Genomic DNA, 6656 nt, shown 5'->3' on the forward strand with positions numbered 1-6656 from the left:
AAAGTATTGGCTACTAAAGAGAGCACAGCAAAGAGATAAATTCAGTAGGTGCAGTCAACAGTGTCGATTGTAAATGTAATTCCGCGACTTAAACTAAATTTTGAAGATTTAAGTTCCAAAATCAATATCTTGTTATGAGGCGCACGGTAATGGAAAGCTGCAGATTTATTTTTAGCAGCTCGGGTTATTTAACGTGTACGGAATGCACGGTTACGCGCGTTTTCGCATTCTGCCCCCGTTGGAATGTAACTGCCGCGGTTGTGGTTGGACCCGTCGCGTCGAGCTCAGCAGCGCAACACCAAAGCCACTGGGCTACCGCAGTGCGTTGCGTTCCGCGGCCACAAACAAATATTAGCGTACGCAACACTGCTTTGGAACCCCCTAGAAATATAAAAACAAAAATACAGCAGTTTCGCCCCAATGCTGCATGAACCACTGCACGAACTATTGCTCGAACCAAGGTTCGTTGTTTCATCGGCTGAATAAACTGCAGTAAACATTCGCTTACTCCTTAAATTAGGAAGCACTGGCTCACGCGCGTACGTGCAAACAACAGATCTCACTCAATGACGGCGAACACTCGCTGTCACAGCGTTGGCGTGACGAAGGGCGCGAACAGAGCGGACCGAACGCTTCTGCTACCTCTTCCGTCAAAGCGTCTCCACAAAATTGCGTTGTCTGAGCGCCCCCCCCCCCTCCCCCCCAGCTTTGCGTCAATCGGAAATTATCACCAAAACAGAGCGAGGGTGGCGCAAGACCGGGCTAGAGAAACGGCTAGAGGAGGAGAAGCGCGCTAAACTAGCGCATTCCCTCTCCCGGCTTGCGCGCGTTTTATCACGTGACCTCCTATTGATACTTGGGGCGCCCATCGAGCCCGGCTCAGCCTCAAAAACTTCCTTTAACGCGCACAGCCAACGGCGCGGGATAGGATCTTATCGCACTTGACTTTATACGAAAGCTCACGGTAACACCGACAGATATATTTCGACGGTTGTGTCCATATAATTGCTACCGCAAAATTCGCAATAAATAGAAATTTTCACTAAGGACCAACCACGCTGCTTCTCCATGCCGTGAGAGAGCGGTGAACGATAGTTCTAGAAAATGTGTTGCTAAATCTCCGCCAAATGACTACGCTCGCATTTGGTGACAACGGCACACAGTCGCAAGAACTTGTGGAGGAAAATACCGGAGTTCCGCCAGCTTCAGGTGCACTAGATCATTCAGTAACATGGGCGGCTTTGTAGTTTTGCCTCACATCAGAGCAAACTGCACTCGACAGAAATAAAGGGCAGCCGCACCGTTATAGCTAAGCAAATTAAGGACAATTACGCCGCGTCTTCACACTTCGAGCTTGCTCCGACAGCCCCCCGATAGATATTTCAAACGTAACCACGCTCGGACGGGCAAATTTTGCTTCTGCCAAGTGAACGTAGCGGGCATTTCAACACGCGTGTTAAATTCATGACTGTTTCATTCGTGAACATTACTTAAGTGACGTAAAATTATCAGTGAGCAAAACAGTTTTATTTCAACGCGAGGAAACAAAACCGAAACTAGCGCAACTGTTTTGCTCAGTTGTGCAGATACAAAATGATCCAAAGCCGAAGCCGTCAATAGCATGACGCCATTTTAAAGTTGCGCTGTATCACGCGCGAGTGCGTTGTCGTTGAGTGGTTCTGAAATCGCTGCGTTAGGGGCGACTGCAACCAAGCGTTGCGGCAAGTTACGGTGGGAGCTTCTGTCCGTGCTGTGTGATTGCGACGAGGGGACCGCCGCCAGCAGCAGCGTATCGCCGATTTCGTCTTTCGGTTTGCACTGCATCTTTCATTGTGATATGGGAGATCGCAACGGTTAGAGACGACCAGATGCATACGAACCACTACCAGCGGGGACCTGTGACCTGTGCCATATTTCTCTTAACGTCTCAGGTAAGCATATCAGCTTTTGTTCCGAGTTTACAAACGACGCGGACTCGGCCCTTCCGGTATGGCTACATTTTGCGCCACGTTTCTCTTGGCAGTTCACAGACGTTTCTTGGGCATGCGTGCGCGTATGTATGCGAAAATACTACTGGCAGACGGAAGCCTCAGGAGAGCATCTGAAATTATTGCAAAGCTGTACTGCCAGGAGAAACACCGTTCTTAACGACTCCGGTGACGAGTGGCCTGTCGCATCGAAAAATCCGTATAATATCAAGTACTGCGTAACTTGAAGTGTAGATACAATACTAGCACCAGTGTGACTTTCGCTGGCGAAGACAGGTAGTCGAAAAGACAGCTTGTGTATTCTGAAGATTTACTAGCGCTTTAGGTATATTACCGCGAATAAAAGCGCTACAACGCTGTATGGCAGTGTCAGGCGATGTGGCAGCACAGATATCTTAAGAGCGGTAAAGCGGCTGTATGCACAAGCGAACAGACACAGCGCTTTAAAAGCGCTGAAACAGAAAAAAATTTATGTGCATTTGGCTGTAAGTAGAAAACACAAAACACGTTAGCTGACAATCTAAGCCGATGTACAATGTTATTATTTTTTATGTAATCTTTATTTTCATGGTGGTAAATATTTAAAAGCATGAATTTGCTGCAACCTCTATATAGTAAATCCTACAAGGCGTACAAAACCTGGCTGTATTATACACAGAAGTTGTAGTATTCCTACTGGATTTTTTATTTTGAGTCCGGTGTTTTATGAAAAAGAGGGTCTTTTTGTTTGTAGTCTTATGTTAGTGCAGATATTTGGCAAGCAGAAATGAATTGATTGCAAAGTGGTACCTCCTGGTGATCTGCATATAAACCCAAGTTTATCCTGTATTGGCTATTGTAATGTGCATATAACAATTTTAAGTATATACTGCTGTAGTTGGCTTAGTCACTGTCGCGTATTTTGTAAAAGTAGAAGGCTATGATTATTTTACTGTTTTCATGCAGAAATACCTTTCTTTCTTGTACCAAGAAACGCTCACAGCATTGAATGAAATGAAGTGTGGTGTATTATTCTACTAATTTAATAAAGGAAATTTCGTCTGCACTGCATCAGAGATTAGTTTACTTTCTTTTACTAAATAATGCGTTATCTCCTCTGCTACTGCTGTTCTGTGTATTTTTGTAATTTTGAAATGTACTTTATTTTAGGTATTCAAGAAATGCCAACATCCAGAAGACGCCATCTTATCCAGCACGTTATGGGTGAGACAGATCGTAGCAGGCACTTTCGCATATCTCATTAGCATAAGATGCTATTTGTTGTAATTTTTGTGTCCACTTTCCTGGCCTTTATTCATTTCAGCATTATTGTGCAAAGGGTAATACTTTTACATCGAGATAGAGTAATCGTCCAAAGGAGAAACATGGCTGGAGGTGACGGCACACATAAGCCTCCTTTGTTCGTATCTCTATGTTGCGCAGTTACTCTGTCATTGTCTACCAACAAGCCCAAGTTCTTCATCAGCTACATTTACTAATTCTCCGTTATTACAATTTCATTGATACAACATTGAAAGTACAGAGGTGCACAGGAAGACAGAGACTTGAAATGATGAAGAGGCGTAGAACAAGGAGCATCGCTGGAGCCAATGTTTCGACAAAGAGAAGGAGATAAGTTTTCTTGTCAAAACATTAGCTCCAGTAAAATTTCTTGTTCTATCACTATTTATGATTAAAAGACAGCATTATTGCTCTTGCTGAAGTATTATGCATTATGGAATAAAAATTATCAGGGTTAAATGTCAGGAATGTGAAATTTCTTGTGTATTTTAATGCTACAGCGAAAGCCAGAAAAACAAGATGTAGAGAACCACATTGTTATTTGTCACTACCCAGTTTGGCCAGCTTCATCAGAGCATGCACTTTGTTGCATTATCGACCACTGGAATTCATTAATTGAATTGCTTCGTGATTACTTATATTTAGAGATGCTGAACTTGTTTTAATGCAGCTTAACATAGTGCGTGTAAAAAATATACAATGACATTTTAAGAGGCTTGCAGTTGACTAGCAGATCATTTGATGGTATGAGCTCGGGTTTCCACTGAGCTTCCATGCACAAATCGGATGCACATTCTTTTTTTTTCATTGCTTGGATTTTCATAAGCATAAGTACCACTTCTTCTTTGTCGATGTTCTAGTTGTGTTGTAGGACCTAACTGTTTACATTTATTTGTATTGGTATCCATGTTACACAGACAGCTGAATTTTTCTTGTAAATTGTGACATGTTAGGACTAAGAGCATTTGTGCAAATTTGCTGCAGGTACACTCTGGTGGCTCCCGCCCTTGCATCCTACCACCACTGTGTCCTGACTACGTCCACTAGAGAGTTCGAAGCCTTTGGCGGCTCCTGCCACTGCGTCCTGCCACCACCGTGTCCTGACTACGTCCACTAGGGAGTTGACAGCCTTCGTGATGATGCCAAGCAGGCTGGAAGCCGACAGAAAGATTAAGGTAAATACATGTGATTAAGTGGCAACTTTTTGAGTGAAGTGGCTTGTAGCCACTCAGCAATGAAAGAGTTAACTTCAAAGCAGTTTAGACTCCCTGCTATCTGTGCAGGGATGCTCAAGTCCACGCAGTTTGCCTTAGACGCCAAAAGGCTATGTGGATTACACGAAATGCGCTGCAAATTTTGAAACCAGTAGGAGACCACTTGTACAATTTTTTTTCTTGCTTAACAAAAAACTGCTCTGATAAAGCTTTAGCAATCTAAAAACAATACAGTGTACACTCATACATGGTAGTGGGCATAAATTTACTAGGACTGCCTCAATAGTAAGTATCCCGATAAACACACCAAAACTGACTTTTTTTGCTAGTTCATCCTCATCTCTGTGCACTGCTGCATAATTTATGTTCCTGAAACCAGCTTTTGCATGCAGCACAACTCATAAATATGTGGATTACATAAATTTGCAGCTTTTGCTGTAAGCCAGATTCATGAAAATAAAGTTAATGGGCCATTTTGTCCATTTTTAATGACCCATAGTAAACTGAGCAGTGGCTAATAAGCAGTTCAATTTTTGGTGTAAGGCCTCTCTTTATTGTCCTGAAAAATTTGGCCCCCTTAATGAAGGAACCAATTTTTCTGCAATGCCTTTTATGATGCATAGATTGGTGCATTACACAAAATCTCACTTAGTGCTTGCGCCAGTAAAAAAACTTTTTAAGTATTTCTTGAAATTAACATTTGCGCTATATTGAAGGGCCTCCAGCTTTTCAAAAAAAAATTTCAAGTGGTCGTGTGCCAGGTTGGTACAGCTCGCATGGAATAGCCTACTTACACAAATAGGGAGGGCCATGCCCTCCGTGGTTGCTCAGTGGCTGTGTTGGGCTGCTGAGCACGAGGTCGTGTGATCGAACCCCGGCCACGGCGGCCGCATTTCGATAGGGTTGAAATGCGAAAACACCCGTGTACTTAGATTTAGGTGCACATTAAAGAACACCAGGCGGTCGAACTTTCCGGAGTCCTCCACTACGGCGTGCCTCATGATCAGAAAGTGGTTTTAGCAAGTAAAACCCCATAATTTTAAGTTTTTTTAGGGAGGGCAAAGTAAACTCGACTTTATGTTAAGATACTATTATTGATCTACAAAAGACAAAATGAAACATTCCATCCTATAAGCAGCTCTTCACACTCATTTACACTTTTGCACATTTTTATACCTGAAGTCTGGTGGCTTGTGTCTGTTTTCATTATCTGCTATGTGCCGATGGTAAACTTCAGGTTTGCCCTATGGTGAAAAATATTGTGGTGCTTATAGATATCGATCTATGTTTTTCAGGTTGCCTCGAAATTTTACCAAAGCCGTACCACACACTCGGGCAAGGCCTTTTTGCAAATGGCGTATAACCAGGCTCAACGCATGAGTGTCGAGTGAGTCTGGAGATCAAGGCAACCTGCTGTGCAACCAGCATGCAACCTTTGGTGGCCCCTCTACATGTTCCACCTATTTCACAGCTGCACCTCCGCCGCAACTTATCCAAACAGCATCACCAACTGTGGTCACTCATCGAACCGTGGATGAATGTTGGGGTGGAGTGATTTGAAGAGACATTCTATTTGTCTCTTCAAATTCTTAGCAAATACTTGTGTTATTATAATTAATATGTGTCTTTAGTGCCGAGTTTTTAATGGTTCCTTTCTATTAGAATTCTTACCATCGATTCCTGGTATTATAATGTATGTCTTTATGCCCAGTTTTTCGTAGTTGTTTCGTACTTGTGTATGTAATTGATAGGTTCATACTTGTTATACAGAAGGCTAAAATGCAAACTTACAGCATTTTTTTTCTTTCTTTTGATAATCTACAGCACTGCAAAGGGTTCAAGAAATGTAACCTAACGTGGGCTCTTGTGCAGGAAAAATTTAAGAGCAATATAGAGCACTTATTTCAAACACCCATTATTCTTGGAAAAGTCAAGAATATAGGAGCACAAAAAAGAAAATATTAAACTAGAGAAACATGAGTTCCCCTCATAAGTCTGATAATAATGCAACTTCCTTTCACTGCAAAGATACCAGTAATGTACTCGCATACAAGGTTTCAAACAAGAAAGCTATGATGCCCTTGGCATTTCTCAGTGCCTATTTGCCACACTGACGAATGTCAAAGGCATCGTAGGTTTCATGCACACATTGGTTGTGCTACACTTTTGAGTA

The 6656-nt window shown here is 42.6% G+C and overlaps 1 long non-coding RNA gene across 1 annotated transcript; it reads left to right on the top strand.

Annotated features, from left to right (window-relative positions):
* Positions 1–1856: 1856 nt before the first annotated feature.
* On the top strand, positions 1857–6419 carry LOC139048428 (uncharacterized). The gene is made up of 4 exons (XR_011507694.1): positions 1857–1931; positions 3138–3191; positions 4254–4444; positions 5779–6419. It is a non-coding gene; the product is annotated as an uncharacterized lncRNA (long non-coding RNA).
* The last annotated feature ends 237 nt before the right edge of the window (positions 6420–6656 follow it).

The sequence above is a fragment of the Dermacentor albipictus genome, chromosome 8, assembly GCF_038994185.2.
Source record: "Dermacentor albipictus isolate Rhodes 1998 colony chromosome 8, USDA_Dalb.pri_finalv2, whole genome shotgun sequence".
NCBI classification, from domain to species: domain Eukaryota; kingdom Metazoa; phylum Arthropoda; class Arachnida; order Ixodida; family Ixodidae; genus Dermacentor; species Dermacentor albipictus.